General features: G+C 37.3%; 1 protein-coding gene and 1 non-coding gene across 2 annotated transcripts in view; one reads left to right on the top strand and one right to left on the bottom strand.

The window, feature by feature from the left end:
* Window positions 1-22792, top strand: part of COL19A1 (collagen type XIX alpha 1 chain) — a 431222-nt gene that overhangs the window by 10266 nt on the left and 398164 nt on the right. The window lies entirely within an intron of this gene.
* On the bottom strand, window positions 21476-21547 carry TRNAW-CCA (transfer RNA tryptophan (anticodon CCA)). The gene has a single exon. It is a non-coding gene; the product is annotated as a tRNA-Trp (tRNA).

Genomic DNA, 22792 nt, shown 5'->3' with positions numbered 1-22792 from the left:
CAAGTCACTGGTGACCACTGTCCTGCATCCAATGCCAGAGACCTAAGTGTGGCTCAGACCTGCCTTTGTGGATTCATTTCTCTCTGTCACAGTTGTACACCATTTCTGCACAATGAAATCCTACACATTCTAGAAAGTTGACCTTCTACACTGCCCTCACTGATGTTCACAAGCAAGTCTCCTTTTTTTGTGATCCAGTATACTTCTAAAATACTTTTTATATAATGCTGAGCTCTCACTCTGGCTCAGATAATCTAAATATTCCCAAGACTCATTACTGTGTGGGTTCAAATCATGTCATAGTAAGATCAGTGCCTATATTGTTAGGAGTCCTACTTTTTACCCACACAACTGCAGAACCTCAGCTCCCTCTTAAAGCCTGTGCTTGTTATTTCTGGGATCTCCATGAGTGTTGCATGTGCACTCATGTTCAGAAGGAAGTGTGTCTCTGTTCTTTGTGTGTGTGTGATTTATTGCTTTCTTATAACATCACAGTTACAATTTTAACCATTTTTCAGTGTACAGTTCAGTGGCATTAAGTAACTTCATGTTGTTGTGCAGTCATCACCGCTGCCACTTCCAGAATTTTTTCACCTTCCCAAACTGACACCATCCCCATAAAACAATAACTCCTCATCATTCTCCCCCTAGCCCCTGACAGCCATCATTCTACTTTCTGTCTCTTGACTCCTCTAGGGTTGTGGAATCCTACAGCACTTGTCCTTGTGGGTCTGGCTTATATCACTTAGGGTGCTTCTGTTCCTGTATCCTAATCTCCTTCTAAGTGGTTGTCACCTCTGCCTTTGCTCTGGTCCCCTCCATGAAAAGGCTTCTCCCTAGGACCCAGTCAACCTCCACTCATGACTGCTTATTATCAGCCTTCAAAGCCAAAGTTGCTCAGCAGTCTGTGGCTAAATGGGGCTTGTGTGTGCTTTGGAGGACAGTGGCATGGGCTCTGTGACCCTTAGCTGTCCTGTGGATCCCAAGGAGGTGCTGCTTGCATACAGAGCTTCACAGTGAAATTTTGTTCAGCTGTGTGGCGAGGCTTGTGGGATCTTAGTTCCTGGACCAGGGACTGAACTCAGGCCACAGGAGTGAAAGCGCTGAAACAAAGATAATTCAACTAACTCTTGGCAACCAACTCTGTGGAGCTCAAAAGCCCATTGATATGGATACTAGGCAATCCTCTCTAATATTTTCACAGACAATAGCTCTCTTCCCATTTATCCATGATAAGAATATGAAATTCCTTTTGCTTAAGAGAACTATGTAGGTAGCTATGTATGTAGCTATGTAGAGCTATGTAGCTAAAGTATTCCATGATATGGTCCCCATTATTTCCAAGTTCACATTTGATGCCAATGAAAGAAGAAATTCTAATGAAGTATTTCACTCAGTTCCCAAATAATACTGAATACTCACTATATGCCAAGCACCAAGGATTTAAGAATAAAAGTCCTGGTTATTTCTGTCTGGGAATTATAGAATTGTAACAGTCTTTAGATATTAAGTATAGCAGATGTTGGAAGAACCAGAGAAGCCTTCGGGAACCAGGAAAAGCTTCACAGGGGATATGAAAAGTAGAAGCTTGAGGATAAGCACAAATTTACCAGGTGATAGGTGGAGGAGGTGTTGTGGTGGATTTAGAGGTCAACGTAATTTGCATACTGGTGAGAAATCCCACATGGTTAGTAAACATTGCAGGGAGACTGGGGGTGAAGGAGGCTGAAGGTTGCCTGAGGTGCTGTTCTGAAAGGCCTTCTGGGTCAGGCTAAGGGATTTGAACTTCACTCATATAAAAAAAGGAAGGGAAAGGTGAAAGATGTCCAGACTCTGAAGAGAAATCAATTATACCTCAACAAAGACGTTTCTGCAAAACAGTGAAAGGGAAACAATAGTGTTCTATTCTAGAAAAAGCTAAGTATACACCACTGGGAGAATCAGAGCTTTGGTAATGACCTGGGGCTCCCAGGCTGATTCGAAAGCAGAACCCAAACCTCCAGACTCAGGACACTTCACAATTCAGAGGATCTTTTGAGGGGGTTGTTGGGTTTGACACGGGATTTGTTCTATATTTTGGGGGGTGGGAGACACTTAAAAAACACTTTCTGAAAGGTAGGTTCTCTGGTCCATCCTGTTTTTGTTATCTGAATGTCATCTAAAAGGAGGGCTTGTTTTCAAGGGGAAGTCATTTACAATGTCACGAAGAACAAGTGCTAACTGTAACAGCCATAATATTAGAGAGCCACCCAAGCTTTGTTTTCCCATTAACAACCTATCTGCCTGAATCCCCTCAGCAAACACAAAAAGGCTAAGATTTCAGAGTCTCTGTGGCTCTGGAACTCAAGCATCATCCCCCAGCTTGGGGAGAAAGCATTTCAGACAAACCCTCAGCCCCATGAGCCAAATTGCTTGTAACGTGACAGGTGATGGTGGATGTCAGCTGGACAAGAAATGACTTACTATAAACTCCAAGCATCTCTCACTTCACTCTCAGGAAATGTAACTTGTATCAGATTTCTCTTCCTGGAAGATATTCAGCAAGTCAAAGGCTCCACTGATACTTGTAAATACGGAAGTTCTTCATAAACCCTGCCTCACGCCTATTTAGAATGGAAGAATTAATTTGGAAGCCAGTTCTTGATATTTAAAAATAGACTTTTTTCCATTTAGCCATTTCATTTTTAAAGCAAAAAAAAAAAAAAAAAAACAATAAAAGTTGGTCTTACTAAATATGATCTGGAAAACTAACTTCAGCTCTACCAAAATAGACTTTTTAAAAACGGGCTTTGCTTCGAGGCTTGTGCTATGAGCTAGTAGAATTGCCCCTGGAATCATTGCCTTACACTCCTTGTTATTTAGTTAGGTGAAAGAGCAAAAAAGAAACTGGTAGTCATGGGTTTTTCTTTCTCATCTTCTCTTATTCTGTAGTTTGCTTTTGTCCTTTATTTTCCTATACATGAAATAGAGATATTACTTGCCACATGACAAACTGAGATTCTTTTAGGAATACTGACCAAATATATCAAATCAAACCTGTACAATGAAATTGCCAGTTACTTACTTTTCTAATATTTAAAGAAATTTGTAAGTTTCATTATGGTCTTTATTTTTCTTGACAGAAACCACCAGGGTATAGTGAGAAAAATTAAGATCTATTCCCTAGTTCCATCTGTCCATAAAACGACTTTGTCAATAAATACTTCCATGTACTTTACAATAGTGCATTATTTAGCATTTTTAAAGATTTTTTTGATGTGGACCATTTTTAAAGTCATTGTTTATTGAATCTGTTACAATAGTGCTTCCTCTTTTTTTTTTTTCTTTTTGGTTCTTTGGCCATGAGGCATGTGGATCTTAGCTCCCCAACCAGGGATCAAACCCACACCCCCTGTACTGGAAGGTGACATCTTACCCACTGGACCTCCAGGGAACTCCCTAGAATGAGTTATTTTTTAAATTTAATGATTTTACCTGATTTTTGCATGCTTGCAGTGCTCTCCATCTGGAAGGGAGTATGGAAAAGCACTTTATCCTCATCAAACAGTGCTTATTGGTGTCTCATGAACTGGACTTCCAGGACCACCCATTACTTGTTCAGTTGACATCCTCCTGTCCCTGAGAGACCAGATGCCTCTCCTTCCCTAAAGTAACTTTATGTACAGCTCTGTTAGTCACGGATTCCACAGCTCAAGGGATGATTGGAATGGAAGCTTCCATTGACTCTTGGGCCAGGGAAGCATTAATGGAGGGTCAGTGCTCAGGGTTCTCTTTCTTTCCATAATCTCTTGAAATGGTCACATTAAGGATCGTTAATTTACACCTCAGGGAATTCCATGTCTTTTTAGTTTGGTAACCATTTTAGTAATCTTTTTCCTAAGGTATTAAAATCCCAACATATTACTTCTCACCAGTAGGATAAACAATGGAGGATATCAGAATATTTCATGCTTTTCTTCACATTACATGGTTTTTAGTATATACACTGTTCTCACATTTTTCAGTATTTCCCCAAATTGTACTCATTTTAAAGGAAATGCTTGGTGAGAAATCTTATATTTTTCTAATAAACGGTCTCTAAGGAACACAGAGAGAATATTCCTGATTGGTTATCATCTTCTGTAGCATGCATGTCTTGCTAAAACCCAACAGACACTATTTTAAAGATATTACTGTGTGGTTTGTGATACTTCCTGATATGTGCTCAAAATATCATTAGAAGAAGGAGCTGTAATAATCTACCCCTCAGGACTACTGGTCACCTAGGATGTGCAACTGTCATGATGAATCCTTGCTCAGAGCCCAAAATATGATTTATTGTTGTTATTAATATTATAGTATGATGGTAAACATATTAATTAATTACTCATTTCTTGACATTAATATTTTACATTTATTTACACTGACCCTGCCCCCACCCAATACTCAAAAAAATAATTTTTTCTCCCTTATAGTCCTCAAACATTACTTTTAAGTCGGGTCAGTAACGATGAGGGAAACTTTAGCCTAGAGGATGCAAGCAACTTGATATACTGGAAAAATCTGACCTTGGAATTAGGAGTCCCGAGTTCAAGTCCCATCCTGACTTCTGTTATTTAATAGAGGTCGTTATTTCACTTCTGTGGCTTTAATTTCTCATTTGTCGAGTGAGATGGTTGCTCTAAATCACTGTTCAGGTCCCTTTCAGCTTTACAAGTGGAGGACTACAGGAAATTGTCATTGTGATTTCTTTAAAAAAAAATTTAAAATAATTGTGTTTACTTATTTTTGGCTGTGCTGGGTCTTTGTTGCTGCATGGACTTTCCCTAGCTGCAGCGAGTGAGTGAGGGCTACTCTCTAGTTGGTGCACAGGCTTCTTATTGTGGAGGCTTCGCTTGTGGGGCTTGGGCTCTGGGGCGTGCAGGCTTCAGTAATTGCAGCATGGAAAATGGGCTCAGTAATTGCGGTTTCCAGGCTCTAAAGTGCAGGCACAGTAGGCTTAGTTTCTCTGTGGCCTGTGGGATCTTGCTGGATTAGGGATTGAACCCGTGTCTCCTGCATTGGCAGGCGATTCTTCACCATTGAGCCACCAGGGAAGCCCTCATGTGTGGTTTCTTATAATTGAAATATTTCTGAGGACAAGGAGACTTCTGCTCGTGGACACTTTCTGAGAAATCTTCTTGAAGCAGATATTTTATTTTGTTATAGTCTATAGAGATGTTAAACGTCTTTTCAAAAGTAAGAATACTGATTGTGTTTTTTCCGGGAATTGTTTTGTGTCAAATGTTTTTATTAACCTGCTTTAGGATTGCATAAGGTTTGTTTCTTCTTGCACTCTTTTTCATGATGAATATGACACAGCCCAGTCTTAGAAGGCCTTGGCTTTTAAGGCATTGTGCAGAGTAACACAGACTTCATACTGAATAAAATGTTTGGCACCTGCCAAGACCGGTCATAGGCATCATCATGGATTTTCCATGAATGGAAATAAACACATTTTTTAGAATATAAATTTACTTATTTTAACTGGACTCTGTGGGAGAGGGAGAGGGTGGGATGATTTGGGAGAAATGGACATATTTTTATGAATGCTTCCTATATGCTAGGGGCTGGTCTAGTTTCTTGATTTAGAGCAACAAGTCTGGCAGAGCCCCAGTTGTCATGAAAATAACACTGGGTGGAGACAGGCAATACATATGTAAACTAATATTTCTTAAAAAAAAAGTTGGATTGTTATAAGCCTATGAAGAAAATAAAACAAAGGTTAAGTCTTATATTATATAGACCTTTCAGAGTAGGGACATTAGAGCTGAGATCTGAATAGTGAGGAGAAGCATCTTTGGGATGACTCCTGGGAACAACCATCCTAGGAAAGAATCAGGAAGTACAAAGGCCCAAGACCTCGATGAAAATGGTGTGTTCAGGAACAAAATTCAGATCACTATCACTGGAGTGTAGCTGCCATCCAGACACTGGAATAGGAGGCAATGTGTCAGAGGAAGGCTAGGATCAGAGCATTAGACTTTGTGAGCTATGATCAGTGATGTGCATTTTATTCTAGGAACCAGGGGGCCCTGCGGGGAGGTGATAAGGAAGGAAGGGAACTGGTCTGATTTCACTTAAAAAGCTCATTCTAGCTACTGTGTGCTGGCTATACGTCACAGGAGGAAAAAGAGAGAGAGCAATCAAGACGTGTAGCAGGAGTCCAGGGTGAGAGGTGGCAGCTTGCAGTGGGGAGTGAAGGTGGAGATGGAGAGAAGTGGACAGAGTCAGGATCCACTACACGGTGGAAGCACTTGCCAGTGACGTGCATGGGATGGGGGGTATAAGGGAAAGGCAACAATCAGGTATTTTTAGGTGTTTGCCTAGAGCCCCTGGGTGCATGGTCATGTGTTTTACTGAGATGGGCAATCCTTATAAAGGGATGTGTTTGGTAGAAAACAAACAGTTCATTTCAGTTATTTAATCAGAGATTCTTTTAATATCCAAGTAGAGATGACATGTAGGAGTTTAGGTGTGTGAGTTCACAGTACAGGTAAGGGAAATAGTCAAGGTTTATCTTGGTCGCATCTACTCTTTGGTTTCACTCCTTTTTGGAACTTTCCTCCTAAACTCCTTTCACAAGACACTTTTGCTGCCCAGGGCATCTCATCTGGGTCTGGCTAACTTAGGGTATTTCCTGCTCTGGATTTATTCCTCCTGCCTTGTCCCTGCTTTATTTAAACTTCTGTGCTTCATAACAATTCCTGTGGATCCTGGGTCCATGCTTTCCAAAGAGAGAATTAATTATTAGATGATTTGTTATTAATAGTAATGTGTCTGGTTTCTGGGGGACTGTTTTAATGATAACAGAGCTTCTGTTTATAAAATGCATTTTCCAGAGAGAAAGAAAGCTCCCTCATAGTAGAGTATTAAGTGTTTTGGCTTCTCAGTGAAAGAACTTCACAGTTAGGGAGAATGTCAGTATCTCTGAGTTCATATAATATATACAAAAGACAGGGTTTCCCTGGTGGTGCTAGTGGTAAAGAACCTACCTGTCAATGCAAGAGACAAAAGAAATGAGCATTTGATCCCTGGGTTGGGAAGATCCCCTGGAGGAGGGCATGGCAATCCACTCCAGTATTCTCACCTGGAGAATGCCCATGGACAGAGGAGCCTAGCAGGCTACAGTTCATAGGATTGCAAAGAATTTGACATGACTAAAGCTACGTAGCACAGCACATACAAAAGACAGTGAGTGAAGAATTCCATTGAATATATAATAACAAATACACACACACAGGGACTTCCCAGATGACTCAGTGGTAAAGAATTTGCCTGCCAGTGCAGGACATGTGGGTTGGAGCCTTGTCCGGGGAGATCCCGTGAAGAAGGAAATGGCAACCTACTCCACCTTTCTTGCTTGGAGAACTTCATGGACAGAGGAGCTTGGTGAGCTACAGTGCAGGGGTCACAATTAGTTGGACACAGCTTAGTTACTAAACAACAGTATACACACAGAGTGGTTAAATGCTTCATCCTGTGCCAATATTGTTCCTGTAATACAAATGCCTTATACATCATCATTTGATTTCTATTTTCTAATGATTTTAAATGACAAAGATAAACAGCATATTAAAAAGCAGAGACATTACTTTGCCGACAAAGGTCTGTCTAGTCAAAGCTAAGGTTCTTCCAGTAGTCATGTATGGATGTGAGAGTTGGACCTTATATAAAGAAAACTGAGCACTGAAGAATTGATACTTTTGAACTGTGGTGTTGGAGAAGATTCTTGAGAGTCCCTTGGACTGCAAAGAAATCAAATTAGTCAATCCTAAAGGAAATCATTCCTGAATATTCATTGGAAGGGGACTGATGCTGAAGCTGAAGCTCCAGTTCTTTGACCACCTGATGTGAAGAGCTGACTCACTGGAAAAGACCCTGATGCTGGGAAAGATTGAAGGCAGGAGAAGGGGATGACAGAGGATGAAAAGGCTGAATGGCATCGCCAACTTAATGGACATGAGTTTGAGTAAGCTCTGGGAGTTGGTGATGGACAAGGAAGGCTGGCATGCTGCAGTCCATGGGGTCACAAAGAGTCGGACATGACTGAGTGACTGAACTAAATGATTTTAAATAAATTCTGAACAAGAGAGGATTTTTCACTAGTCAAGTGGGAAGGAAGATCTAGGGAATGTAGTGTGTGTGTGCTCAGTTGCTCAGTCATGTCCAATTCTTTGTGACCCTATGGACTGTAGCCTGCCAGGCTCCTCTGTCCATGAGATGTTCCAGACAAGAACACTGGAGTGGGAAGAAAACATTTCTTCCTCCAAGGGATCTTCCTGACTCAGGGACTGAAGCCCCATTTCCTATGTCTCCTGCTTTGCCAGGCAGATTCTTTACAACTGAACTTCCTGGGAAGCTCCCTAGAAAATGTAGCTATCATGCTATTTAGACAAATATTATCCATTTTTAAAGTCCTATAAGTCCCTTATGATTAATAAGATGATAATTTTTTATCTAACTCCACAAATATGGTTATTAGTACTTTGTAATTAAATATATATAAAGCATATGGAGAAAGTATTGGAAAAGGTGAATTTTTATTTGAGGTTTCTCACCTTCTATTAATATCTCAGTGACTTACTTATCATGAAAGCTATGAATTGGGATTGGATTTGTAGATTTTATGACTCATATTTTACCTCCCAGAGTAGCAAAAATACCTCCCATAGTAGCAAAAACAAGGTTAGTGTTAATTCTTCCTCATCTCTATCCTTGAAGAATATAAGGTGAATTTATAGGTCATTTAAGGTTAGGATTATTTTTTCCTAAACTGAAAATAGTACTTTGAAAAACAATGGTCACTCATATAATTTATGCTCATTGCAAAAATTGAGAAAGTAGAGAAGATACAAAGAAGAATAAAAATCTCTTAATTTTAATACCAAGAGGGAAGCATTGTAATGTAAATATCTTCATGAAGTCAATTTTGAGGTCAAAGTCTCAGATCTGGACATGGCCTTCTGCCATAGCTGGTCATTATGAGGAGTCCCACTTCTGATCTTCCACCACTTCCCCTACGGTTTTATAGCATTTCCTCCAAGATTATGATTGACCTGAAGGCTGCTATGCATAGAGAATATCAGAAAGCAGATGAAAACTAAATTTTAGAGGGTTTTTTTTAACAATCTAATAAATTGCAAGTTCAAAAGAGCCTAAAATATGTAAAATACAAAGGGTTTCAGAGACAATCCAGATTATATCTAGAACTCTCAGGAGCCGGTGTAAAGAGGACTTCAGAGGCAGTAAGTTTCTTGAGCATCTTTGGGTAATTTGAATGACTTTATTTTGCCTCTCTATGACTTTTACTTACTCATATTTTTAAAAAATTGATTTCAGATTGAACATTTTGTTAATTTGGTATACCTCTGCACCTGTCTATGAATATTTAAGTGACTTTCATTTATATGAATAAAAGTAGAAAAAAAAAAGTAGAAAAGTAAAAACAAAAGATTAACTATACTTACATTTCACTAAATTTTGAGCTCTTTAAAAATAGATCAATATTAATTTCTGTGGATGAATTTTTCATTTACAACTTTAAACTAGATCCAATGTGTATAAAATGGAGGGAAGGTAGAAAATATTCCATTGAGAATTTCTAGCCTAATATACTTATGAATGACTTTGGCAAGCAAGGCTCAACAATCTTTTTCTTAATGGGCATATCACTGAATAAGCAATGGATAGAATTTCTTATAGGAAATTACACTCCATTCAAAAATATTCAAGCATGGATATCTTAGACATTGCAAACTGTCATTATATCTCTCTGGTAACAGCCCAGTAACCCAATCCTCATTCATAACAGAAACTTTGGCAGGATGCAGCAAAATTATTCTGTTCACATTAAGTGTCTGTACATGTGTGATATAAACAAAAAACATTGCTTGTAGTCTTTAAGAGTTGATACATTTTGTAACTTATTATTTTTTAAATGCAAATATTTTTCTTCAAAAATTACAGTCTTGGCAAGCAAATCATACTTGGCCTTGAAAGCCGGAAAGATAAATATAGTAATTATAAAGATTTTCATCCATTATAAACTTAGGCTAAGAAAAAATAAATTTTCTCTAAATATAACTAAATTTATTTCGATGTATTATTTTAAAACTATATTTACTATAAACATTATTGATACTATTAATATTATTTTGTTTTATTATTTTTGTCAGAAGAAATCTTTCATTAAATATAAAACATTTCTAATTTTTGAGTTATATTTTAATTTTTTGAAATAATTATATTTAGTTTTATTTATGAAGTATTAAAGAATCATGTCAGAATAGCTGCTTCATTTGCTGGATTGCTCACACCACTTATTTAACAAATGGTTATAGAGTTCCCTGTTGGTATTGTACTTAAGCTTTGTGGGTGATATAAACATAGATTAAATGCTGTGTTGGCCTTCAAAGAATTGTAGTCTCATGATGAAATGTGACAGGTACCTCTGTAACTGTAATCCTGAGTAGAAAGTGAGGGAAAAAGTGTTTTCATTATTTTTTCTTTGTAACAAGCCACTGCAAAACTAAGTGGCTTAAACAAGCAATTTATTATTTCTCATGATTTTGTGAGTTAGAAAAGGCCCAGCATTTATCTACATGGTTCTGCTTCCTGAGCTGTTCACTCAGGTCACTGAGCAGCATTAAGCTTGCTATTGGTCTGAACTGGAAGGTGCAAGAAGATTACTGATGATGTCAGCAGGAATGGTAAAGTAAAAAAAGCTCAGAAAATGTACTTATTCATAAAAACAATGAGAACATAGTATAAACAATCAAAATCAATATTTCAGAACTCTGGAAATTAACCAAGGGCTTGCAACAATTAATAGGTTTTATTTAAGAAAGACACTGACTGTTAATAGAATAGCTTTGTGGCATTTTAAACTTTTCCTGTTCACATGCCTCTCCAACACAATAGTAGGCTTGAAAACCAACAGCTCTATAATCACGAGTGCAACCTAGCAGTTATTGAAGGGAGGAGAATGAGTTTAGAGGTCAATAAAACCCTATTTCTAGAGAGTTGTCATTATTTTACCTGACATTATTGACATTATTTTACCTATTTTAGTTGTTTCTTGGAAACCTCTACTCACAGTGTTTGTCTTTACTTGACCTTACTCAGCGTACACAGTAAGAACAGCCCTTTCCCCCTGACATTTGTTAAAAATAATCAATAGCAATTGTTTAACATTGCAGCTTCCCAAGACAGCAATTACAACTGGGGCAAATGAGAAGATTACCAAAACATTTAAAAGGAAAAGCTGGGGGAAGAGATATCCATAGAAAGCATTAGAAAGCTTCAGTGTATTTTTTCAAATCTATACCTATGTACGTGCATAGGGATTTGTGGAAACTCAGGAAACATCTGAAAAGTCCCTACGCTCATTGCCCTGACCGATTCTGAAACTCTGCACATGCAAATAAAGAAGGCTGAAGAGGCTTCCATATTAAGGTATGGAAGCAACCTAGGTGTCCATCAATAGATGAATGGGTAAGCTGCCTGCCTGAGCATTGAAGGGATTCTTCAACATGCACACACAGCACCTCAACAGAGGCTTGAATGCTTATAGATCAAAGTCACTTAATTATTTGATCATTAGCGCCACTAAACTAACTGAGCAGACTCCAGTGGTCACACATCACAAAGAATGCACAATTTACAAAATTAGTTCAGGAAAGTGGCTAAGCAAACAAACAACCACAACCACCACTATGATAAAAATAACAAATGCCAACAATAGCATAATACTGATGGATGGAGAATAATCTGATTCCTAGAGTTGCCACACTATATTATTTAATATTTCTACTTTTCAATTAAAAATATGCAAAGAAAAAAATATGGTCTACATACAGAGAAAAGAGCAGTTAATAGAAACTGTTCCTAAGGAAACCTAGTTATTAGACTTATTTAGTAAAGACTTTAAATCAGCTATTTAAACATGTCCAAATAACAAAAGGAAATTGTCTAGTGAACTAAAAGAAATTATAAATATGGAGTCTCATCAAAAGGAGCAAAGGATATACAATGGAGAAAGGATAATCCCTTCAATAATTAATGCTGGGGAAACTGGACAGCCACATGCAAAAGACACACAAAAATCAATTCAAAGTGAATAAAAGACTTAAATATAAGACCTGAAACCATAAAATTCCTGGAAGAAAGCATAGGAAGAAAACATAGTATGATCTTTGGCATCAGTATTAGCAATAAGTTTCTGGATGCGTTTCCTCAGGCAAGGGGAACAAAAACAAAAATAAACAAGTAGGATGGCATCAAACAAAAAGTTTTATACACGGCAAAGGAGACTATCAACAAAACAAACAAAAAAAGACAACCTAAAAATTGAAGAAACTATTTGCAAATCATATATCCAATAAGGGGTTGATATTCAAAATGTATAAAGAATTCATGTAATTCAACAGCAAGAACAAAAAACACAATTTGATTAAAAAATTGTCAGAGAAGATGAATAGACACATTTCCAATGGCATACAGATGGCCCACAGGCACATGAAAAGATGTTCAACATCACTAATTATTTGGAAAATGCAAATCAAAACCACAGTAAGATATCACGTTATGCCTGTTAGAATGGCTATTATCAAAAAGGTAAAAAATAATAAGTATTGGTGAGGATGTGGAGAAAAGGGAATGCTTACACACTGTTGGTAGGGATGTAACTTAGCACAGCCACTGTGGAAAACAGTAAAGAGATTGCTAAAAGAGTTGATTTATCATATGATCCAGCTATTCCACTTTTGAGTATTTATCCAAAGAAAAAAGACACAAATTTGCAAAGCTATATGCACGCCTATGTTTATTTTGGAGCATTATTTATGGTAGCCAAGATATGGAAGCAACCTAAGTGCTCATCAATGGATAAAGAAGATGTGGCGCATATTTATATATACAATGGAATGCTGCTCAGCCACAGAAAGATGAGATCTTGACATCTGCAACAGCATGGATGGATCTAGAGGATATTATGCTAAGTGAAATAAGTAAGATAAAGACAAATACTGTATGATTTCCTTCATATGTGTACTAGTACTATAAAAAACAAACAAAAATAAAATGAACATACCAAACAAACAAACAAACAAAAAAACACGTAAATACAGAAAACAGAGTAGTGGTTACTAAGGGGGAAGGGGCAGCAGGGTGAGTGAAGCAAGTGAGTGAAGGAGGGCACCTGTCTGGTAATGGATGAAAACTAAATCTTCATCAGTGAAGATGAAGCTAAGATATTCCTAGGCTAAAACCTGAAAGAGTTCATCACCTGAAAATCTGCCGTACAACAAATATTAAAGGAATTACTTCAGATTGAATGAAGGGTAATTAGATGGGAACTCAAATTCACACAAAGAAATAAAGTCAATTGCATAGATAGACTTAGAAAACAGTATACATTTTGTATACAAAACAAAATGTATTTTATTTGTTAACTGTTTCATTCCCAGCAGATTTACAGTATAGTTGTATAAAAAACAAAAAATAAATAAAACAGTAATTATAAATGTAAGTTGATGGGCATATAAAGTCTAAAGTTACAGTTTGTATGACAATAATAGCACAAAAGTAGGAAGAGGAAACCACTTTTTAGGAGCAACATTTCTGTATACTATTGAATTAAGTTAGTTTTCATCTGAACTAGATGGCTGTAAATTTAAAATGTCAGTTGTAATTCTCAGGGCAACCACTGGAGAAATAACTAAGAAAAAGAAAATACCGTAGATAATACAAAGGAATAAAAATGGCACGCTGGAAAATATCTACACAAAAGAAGGCAATAGGAAAGGAACAAAGAAACTAAAAAAAAGGCATTAAAGATGTAGAAAACAAGTAGGAAAATAACAAACACAAATCCTAGTTTAGCAGCAATTATATTAAATGTAAATATTAGACACAAAGGCAAAGATTTGCAGGATGGATTAAAATAGAAAACATAATTTAACTATGCACTATCAAAAAAAGATACACATTAGATTCAAAGTGAGACTAAAAAGGATTCATTAAAAGTAAATGGAAAAAAAACCATATATCATGAAAGCAGAAACTGAAAGATCCTTGAGTGGCTACACTATTTGTTTTTGTCCACTTGGGTTGCCATAACAAAATACTATGGACTAGGTAACTTAAACAATAGAAATACAGATTTCACAGTTCTGGAGGCCAGAAATCCAAGAGTCGGGTACTAGATGGCTGTGTTCTGGTAAAGACTCACTTGATAGCTACCTTCTGTCTGCGTCTTCACATGGCACAGAAAGAGAGAGAGAGAGAAGCTGAGGGAGAACTCTCTAGGTTCTTCTTATGAGGGCAGCAATCCCATCATTAGTATTCCACCTTCATGATCTCTATGAACCTAATTACTTCCCCAAGGCCCCATCTCCAAATACAATTTCATCAAGGGTTAGGGCTTCAACACTGTGATTTAGAGGAGACATAATATAGTTCATAGCACTAATATCAGACAAAATGAATTCAAGGAGAAAATATTAAAGAGACAAGGAAAGGTGTTTTAATAATGATGAGATGTCACCTCACACCTGTCAGAATGGCCAACCTCAGAAAAACAAAAACAAAAAAACCCACAGATGAAAAATGTTGGCAAGGACATGAAAAAAAGTGAACTCCTGTACACTGTTGGTGGAAATGTAAATTGGTACAGCCCTTGTGGAAAACAGTCTGGAGGCTTCTCAAAAAACTATGATCTAGCAATTCTACTCCTGGGTATATAGCCAAAGAAACCAAGCCACTAATTCAAAAAGATATATGCACCCCAGTGTTCACAGTAACATTACTTACGGTTATTAATGTATGGAAGCAACCTAGGTGTCCATCAATAGATGAATAGGTAAAGAATATGTGGTGTATATATAAAATGGAATACTACTTAGACATAAAAAGAATGAAATAATGCTATTTGCAACAAAATGGATGGACTTGGAGGGTATTCTGCTAAATTAAATAAGTCAGAGAAAGACAAATGCTGTGTGATATCACTTATGCATTGAATCTAAGTAATACAACAAACTAGTGAATAAAACGAAAAAGAAGCAGACTCACTGATACAGAGAACAAACTAGCGGTTACCTGTGGAAGAGGGGAGGGGGAAGAGCAACTCTGGGTGGGGGGTTAAGAGGTACAAACTACTGTACATAAAATAAGTTAGCCCACAAAAAGGTTGAAAGCTGACACAGCAGAGCACACTCACCACTCTAGCAGAGGTATACTCAGTGGCTCCACTCATTGTGGGAGCACTCCAGTCATGCATACCCAGTACTGCAGAGCAGAAATGCAGCTCAGAAATGGATCTGGGAGCTTCTAGTCCAACAACCAAGGAGCAGACCCTGCTCCTGACGGGGCAGTGATAACCACAGAGCAAAAAGGAGGTCCTGCTCAATATCCAGGGCAGACTCTGCTCACCATAACATCAGTCACATTAGGACATAATGGTCAACATACACTGAGGAAAGAGGTGTCAGGCATCCATACTAACAACAGCTCTCACATCGAAAAATATTAAACTCAGGCAGGCTACACAGGGGTGTTCCCATGTAAAAAAGATTACAAGATTAATCCCTCCAAGATTACAGTAGATAATTTTTTCTCCTAAGTTAATAGATAAGAGAAATATAAGTTAAATGAAGAAGCAGAGGAACCACTCCCAATTAAAAGATCAAGAATGAAACAGACCTCTTCAGTCTAATAATCACTGAGTTCAAAACAGAGAAAATGAAAATGCTGAAAGAATTAAGAAAGGTTATCAATAGAAGTGCAGATGACTGTAAAAAGCAAATAGAAAGCATAAGGAGAAGCCCAGAAAAATTAGAGAATTCATTTGAAGAGACAAAAACTGAACTAAAGACTATGAATAATATAGCAAATAATGCAGAAGGATGAAAAGTGATCTAGAATAATCTTCTAGATCAAGAAGACATAACAATGGAAATCAGCCAATTGGAAGAGCAGACAGAAAACCAAACCAAAAAAAAATTGAAAGCAATATCAGACACTTATGGGATAAAACAGAGCATGCCAATCTACACAAAATAAAGATCCCAGAAAGAGAGTAAAGAAAAAAGGAACTTGAAAATATATTTGAAAGAACTGTGGTTGAAAATTTCCCAGACCTAAAGAAGGAAACAGATATCCAGAAACAAGAAGCACAGCAGGTCTTGAACAACATAAATCCAAACAGACCTACATCAAGACGTATTACAATAAAAATGTCAAAAGTTAAAGAGAGGATTCCAAAGTTAGCAAGAGGAAAAACCAACAGTCAATTATAAGGGACCCCCCCCCCAAATAAGGCTGTCAGCTGATTTCTCTACAGAAATGCTGCAGACCAGAAGGAAGTGACAAGATATAGTCAAAGTCCTGAAAGGAAAAAATGTGCCATCTATGATACTCTACCAAGCAAGATTAACATTTATAATAGAAGGAGAAAAAAAGAATTTCTCAGACAAACAAAAACTAAAAGAATACAGCAATACTAAATCTACCCTAAAGAAAATATTGAAAAAAGTCTTCTATAAGTAGAAAAGAAGTAAGAATACATAGGGAAGAGAAAATTGCAACTATGAACTGAATCACTTAAGGCAGTATACAGATTTAAAAAACGACAAACAAAAACCAAAAAAATTCTGGGAAAGTGATGATACCAAGAGTGAACAGTAAAAAGATGAACGTGAGGATGCAAAAGAGGACTTCAAAATCATAAAATGTGTGGGAGGAGAGCAAGAAAAAGTAGGTATTTTTTCTAGAACATGTTTGGGCCTATATGACTACCAATCTAAAAGCAAGCAGATATAAGAAGGGGTTAACATACTTGAAAAAAAGGATAGCCGCAAGTAAAAAAAATACAGTAGATTCACAAAAGACAAAAAGAAGAAAACAAAGCATAATACAAAAGGAAAATCATCAAATCACAAAGGAAAAAGAGAAAAGAAATGTAAAGTCAATGGGAAAACAAGGTTTAAAATGGCAACAAATACACTGTTGTTGTTTAGTCACTAAGTCATGTCTGACTCTTTTGTGACCCCATGGATTGTAGTCCACCAAGCACCTCTGTCCTCAGGATCCTCTCAGGCAAGAATGCTAGAGTGGGTTGCCATTTCCTTCCCCAGGAGAATTTCCTGATCCAGATTTCAAACTTGCATTTCTTGCCTTGTAGGCAGTTCTTTACTGCTGAGCCACATCTATCAATAATTACCTTAAATGTCAATGGACTAAATGCTCCATTCAAAAGACATGGAGTGGTAAATTGAATTAAAAAAAGAAAAAGAAAAAGAGCATACAACATGCTGCCTACAAGAGACACACTTTATGGAAAAGGACACACATAGATTAAAAGTGAGGGGAGGGAAAAAGATATTTCATGCAAACAGGAATAACAAGAAATAGGGGTCACAATACTCATATAGGCAAAATATATTACATCTAAAAAAATTCAGAATACACATTCTTTTCAAGTGCACATGAAAGATTCTCTAGGATTGACCACATACTAGGGCACAAACAAGCCTGAACAGATTTAAGAGTATAGAAATTATTTCAAGTATCTTTTCTGACCACAATTATATGAAACTAGGAATCAATCACGGAAAAATAAACGAACAAAAAAAAACACCCAATTACATGTAGATTAAACCACACGGTATTAAAATACCAATGAGTCAATGATAAAGATCAGAGAAGAAATTAAAAAATACCTTGAGGCAAATGACATTGAAAACACAACCATACAAATTCTATGGGATAAAGTAAAAGCAGTTCTAGAGGGAAGCTCATAAGGATACAGGTCTTCTTTAGGAAAGAAGAAAAATCTCAAACAACCTAATCTACCACTTAAAAGAATTAGAAAAAGAAGAACAAGCAAAACATAACATCTGCAGAAAGGAGATAATAAAGATCAGAGAGGAATTAAAGTAGAGATTTAAAAAATAGAAAGTTGATAAAACCAAGAACTAGTTCTTTGAAAGGGTAAATAACATTGACAAACCTCTGGCCATTATCACCAAGAAGAAAAGAGAGAAGACCCAAATAAGAAATGAAAGAGGATAAATCACAACTGATACCTCAGAAATACTAAAAATACCTTAAGAAAATACTATGAACAATTGTATGCCAAAAGATTTGACAACCCAGAAGAAATGGGCAACTTTCTAAAAACACAGAGGCCACCAAAGCTGAATCAAAAAGAAATGGATAATTTGAACAAACCAATCAATAGAAATGAAATAGTAACTGTAATAAGCATGGAAATATGTACACTACTATATGTCAAATAGAAAGCCAGTAAGAATTTGCCATATGACTCAGGGAACTTAACCTGGGCTCTGTGACAACCTAGAGAGATGGGGTGGGTTGGGAGATGAGAGGAAGGTTCAAGAGGGAGGAGACATATGTATACCTATAGCTGAGTCATGTTGATGTATGGAAGAAACCAACCCAATATTGTAAAGAAATTATTCTTCAATTAAAAATAAATTTTAAAAAAGCCGACAAACAAAAGTCCAGGACCGGATGACGTCACTGTGGAATTCTACTAAATATACAAACCATAGCTTATACTGATTCTTCTCAAAATGCTCCAAAACACTGAAGAGGAAGGAACACTCCCAAAGACATTCTATGAAGTCACCATCACCCTGATACCAAAACCAGATAAAGACACTACTAAAAAAAAAAAAATTATAGACTAATATCTTTGATGTATATAGATGCAAAAATTATTAAGAAAATATTAGCAAACTGAATCCAACAAAAAGGTCATATACCAAGGCCAAGTTGGATTCATCTGAGTCACAAAGATGGTTCAATGTACGCAAATCAATCAATGTGATACACCAGTCAACAAGAGAAAGGACAAAAACCACATGATCAAGGTGCAGAAGCATTCAATAAAATCCAACACCCATTCATGATAAAACACTTATGAAAGTGGGTATAGAAGTAATGTATTTCAACATAATAAAAGTTGTTTATGACAAACCCATAGTCAATATATTACCCGATGGTGAGAATATGAATGCCTCCCTGCTAAAATCTGAAAGAAGACCAGGATGCCTACTCTCATGGCATCTCTTCAACATAGTATTGGAATTCTTAGCCACAGCAATCAGACAAGAAAAAGTAAAGGTATTGAAATTGGTAGGGAAGAGGTAAAATTGTCATTATATACAGTTGACATGATAATATATATAGAAACCCCTAAAGATTCCAAATAAAAGCAATTAGAACTGATAAATGAATTTAGCAAGGTAGCAAGTTACAAGATTAACAGGATTAACAGGATTTGGTTGCATTTCTTTACACTAACAATGAAATATCAGAAAGGGAATGTAAAAAAAATAATGCCTTTTAAATCACACCCTTCCCCTCCAAAAATACTTAGGAATAAACCTCACCAAGGAGGTGAAGAACTTATATACTGAGAACTACAAAACATTAGTAAAGGAAATTAAAGATGATTTAAATAAATGAAAAGATATCCCATGCTTTTAGATTGGAAGAATTAATATTGTTTAAATGCCCATATTACACAAAGCAATCTACAGATTTAATGTGATCCCTATTAAATTACACATGATATTTTCTCAGAAATAGATCAAGTAATCCTAAAATTTACATAGAATCATAAAAGACCAGAATTACCAAAGTAATCCTGAGGAAAAAGAACAAAGCAAGATGCATAACTCTCACAGACTTCAGACTATACTATAAGGTGATGGTAATCAAATAGTATGGTATTGAAACAGAAATGAACGTACCTATCAGTGGAACACAATAGAAAGCAAAGAAATAAACCCATACACTTAGAGTCAATTGATCTTCAACAAAAGAGGCAAGAATATACAATGGTGAATAGACAATCTCTCCAGCAAGTGGTTTTGGGAAAGCTGGACAGCCACATGCAAATCAATGATGTTAGAACACCCCCTCACACCATTCACAAAAATAAGCTCAAAGTGGATCAAAGACCTACATATAAGACAAGACACCATAAAACTCATAAATTGTACCAGTGTTTTCCTAGTTTAGTCTCCCAAGGCAATGGAAATAAAAGCAAAAATAAACAAATGAGATATAATAAAATTTATAAGCTTTTACACAGCAAAGGAAAGCCCAAAAGGAAACCATAAGCAAAGTAAAAAAGACAACTTACAGACTGGCAGAAAATATTTGCTAATGATGTGACCAACAAGTGATTAATTTACAGTATATATAAACAACTCATACAACTCAACAACAAAAAACAGACCCAATCAAAAAATGAGCAGAAGACCTAAATAGATATTTCTCCAAAGACATATAGATGGCCAACAGACACAAGGAAAATGCTCAACATGCTAATTACTAGAGAAATGCAAATCAAACCTACAATGAAGTGTCACCCAATGCTGCTCAGAATGGCCATCATGAAAAGTCTACAAACAACAAATTCTGGAGGGGATGTGGTGAGAATGTAAATTGTTGCAGGCACTATGGAGAACAGTATGGAGTTTCCTCAAAAAACTAAAATAGAGTTGCCATAGGATCCCTCAATCCCACACCTGGACGTACATACATACAAATCTATAATTCAAATTACATGCACTTCTATGTTCAAAGCATCATTAATTACATTAGCCAAGACATGGAAACAACCTACGTGTCCAAAGACAGGTGAATGGATAACGAACTTTGTTATCCATTCACACACACACACACACAATGGAATACTTCTCAGCCATCAGTATACTTCAGTCACCTGTCGTGTCCGACTCTTTGCGACCCCGTGAACCGCAGCACACTAGGCCTCCCTGTCCATCACCAACTCCCAGAGTTCACACAAACCCATTTCCATCGAGTCAGTGATGCCATTCAATCATCTCATCCTCTGTCATCCCCTTCTCCTCCTGCCCTCAATCTTTCCCAGCATCAGGATCTTTTCCAATGAGTCAGTACTTTCCATCAGGTGGCCAAAGTACTGGAGCTTCAGGTTGGAAGGACATCAGTCCTTCCAATGAACACCTAGGACTGATCTCCTTTAGGATGGACTGGTTGGATCTCCTAGCAGTCCCAGGGACTCTCAAGAGTCTTCTCCAATACCACAGTTCAAAAGCATCAATTCTTTGGCACTCAGCCTCCTTCCCAGTCCCACTCTCACATCCATACATGACCACTGGAAAAACCATAGCCTTGACTAGATGGACCTTTGTTGGCAAAGTAATATCTCTGCTTTTGAATATGCTGTCTAAGTGGGTCATAACTTTCCTTCCAAGGAGTAAACACAATTTAATTTCATGGCTGCAATCACCATCTGCAGTGATTTTGGAGCCCAGAAAAATAAAGTCTAACACTGTTTCCACTGTTTCCCCATCTATTTCCCATGAAGTGATAGGACCGGGATTCTCCAGGCAAGAATACTGGAGTGGGTTGCCATTTCCTTCTCCAGGGGATCTTCCCGACCCAGGGATCGAACCCGGGTCTCCTGCATTGGAGGCAGACGCTTTAACCTCTGAGCCACCAGGGAAGCCCCAATGGGACCGGATGCCACGATCTTCGTTTTCTGAATGTTGAGTTTTAAGCCAACTTTTTCACTCTCCTCTTTCACTTTCATCAAGAGGCCCTTTAGTTCTTCACTTTCTGCCATAAGGGTGGTGTCATCTGCATATCTGAGGTTATTGATATTTCTCCCAGCAATCTTGATTCCAGCTTGTGCTTCCTCCAGCCCAGCGTTTCTCATAATGTATGCTGCATATAAGTTAAATAAGCAGGGTGACAGTATACAGCCTTGACATATTCTTTTTCCTATTTGGAACCAGTCTGTTGTTCCATGTCCAGTTCTAACTGTTGCTTCCTGACCTGCATACAGATTTCTCAAGAAGCAGGTCAGGTGGTCTGGTATTCCCATCACTTTCAGAGCTTTCCACAGTTTATTGTGATCCACACATTCAAAGCCTTTGGTATAGTCAATAAAGCAGAAATAGATGTTTTTCTGGAACTCTCTTTTTTGATGATCCAGTGGATGTTGGCAATTTGATCTCTGGTTCCTTTGCCTTTTCTAAAACCAGCTTGAACATCTGGAAGTTCACCATTCACGTATTGCTGCTGAAGCCTGGCTTGGAGAATTTTGAGCATTACTTTACTAGCATGTGAGATGAGTGCAATTGTGCAGTAGTTTGAGTCTTCTTTGGCATTGCCTTTCTTTGGGATTGGAATGAAAACTGACCTCTTCCAATCCTGTGACCACTGCTGAATTTTCCAAATTTGCTGACACATTGAGTGCAACACGTTCACAGCATTATCTTTCAGGATTTGAAATAGCTCAACTGGAATTCCATCACCTCCACTAGCTTTGTTCGTAGTGATGCTTCCTAAGGCCCACTTGACTTCACATTCCAGGATGTCTGGCTCTAGGTGAGTGTGAGTGATTCCACCACCATGATTATCTGGGTCATGAAGATCTTTTCTGTACACTTCTTCTGTGTATTCTTGCCACCTCTTCTTAATATTGTCTGCTTCTATTACGTCCAAACCATTTCTGTCATTTATTGAGCCCATCTTTGCATGAAATATTCCCTTGGTATCTCTAATTTTCTTGAAGAGATCTGTAGTCTTTCCTAATCTGTTGTTTTCCTCTATTTCTTTGCATTGATCACTGAGGAAGGCTTTCTTATCTCTCCTTGCTATTCTTTGGAACTCTGCATTCAGATGGTATATCTTTCTTTTTCTCCTGTGGTTTTTCACTGCCCTTCTCTTCCCCAGCTATTTGTAA

Source organism: Capricornis sumatraensis, chromosome 11 (assembly GCF_032405125.1).
Source record: "Capricornis sumatraensis isolate serow.1 chromosome 11, serow.2, whole genome shotgun sequence".
NCBI lineage: Eukaryota > Metazoa > Chordata > Mammalia > Artiodactyla > Bovidae > Capricornis > Capricornis sumatraensis.
This window is presented reverse-complemented; position numbering and strand designations above follow the sequence as displayed.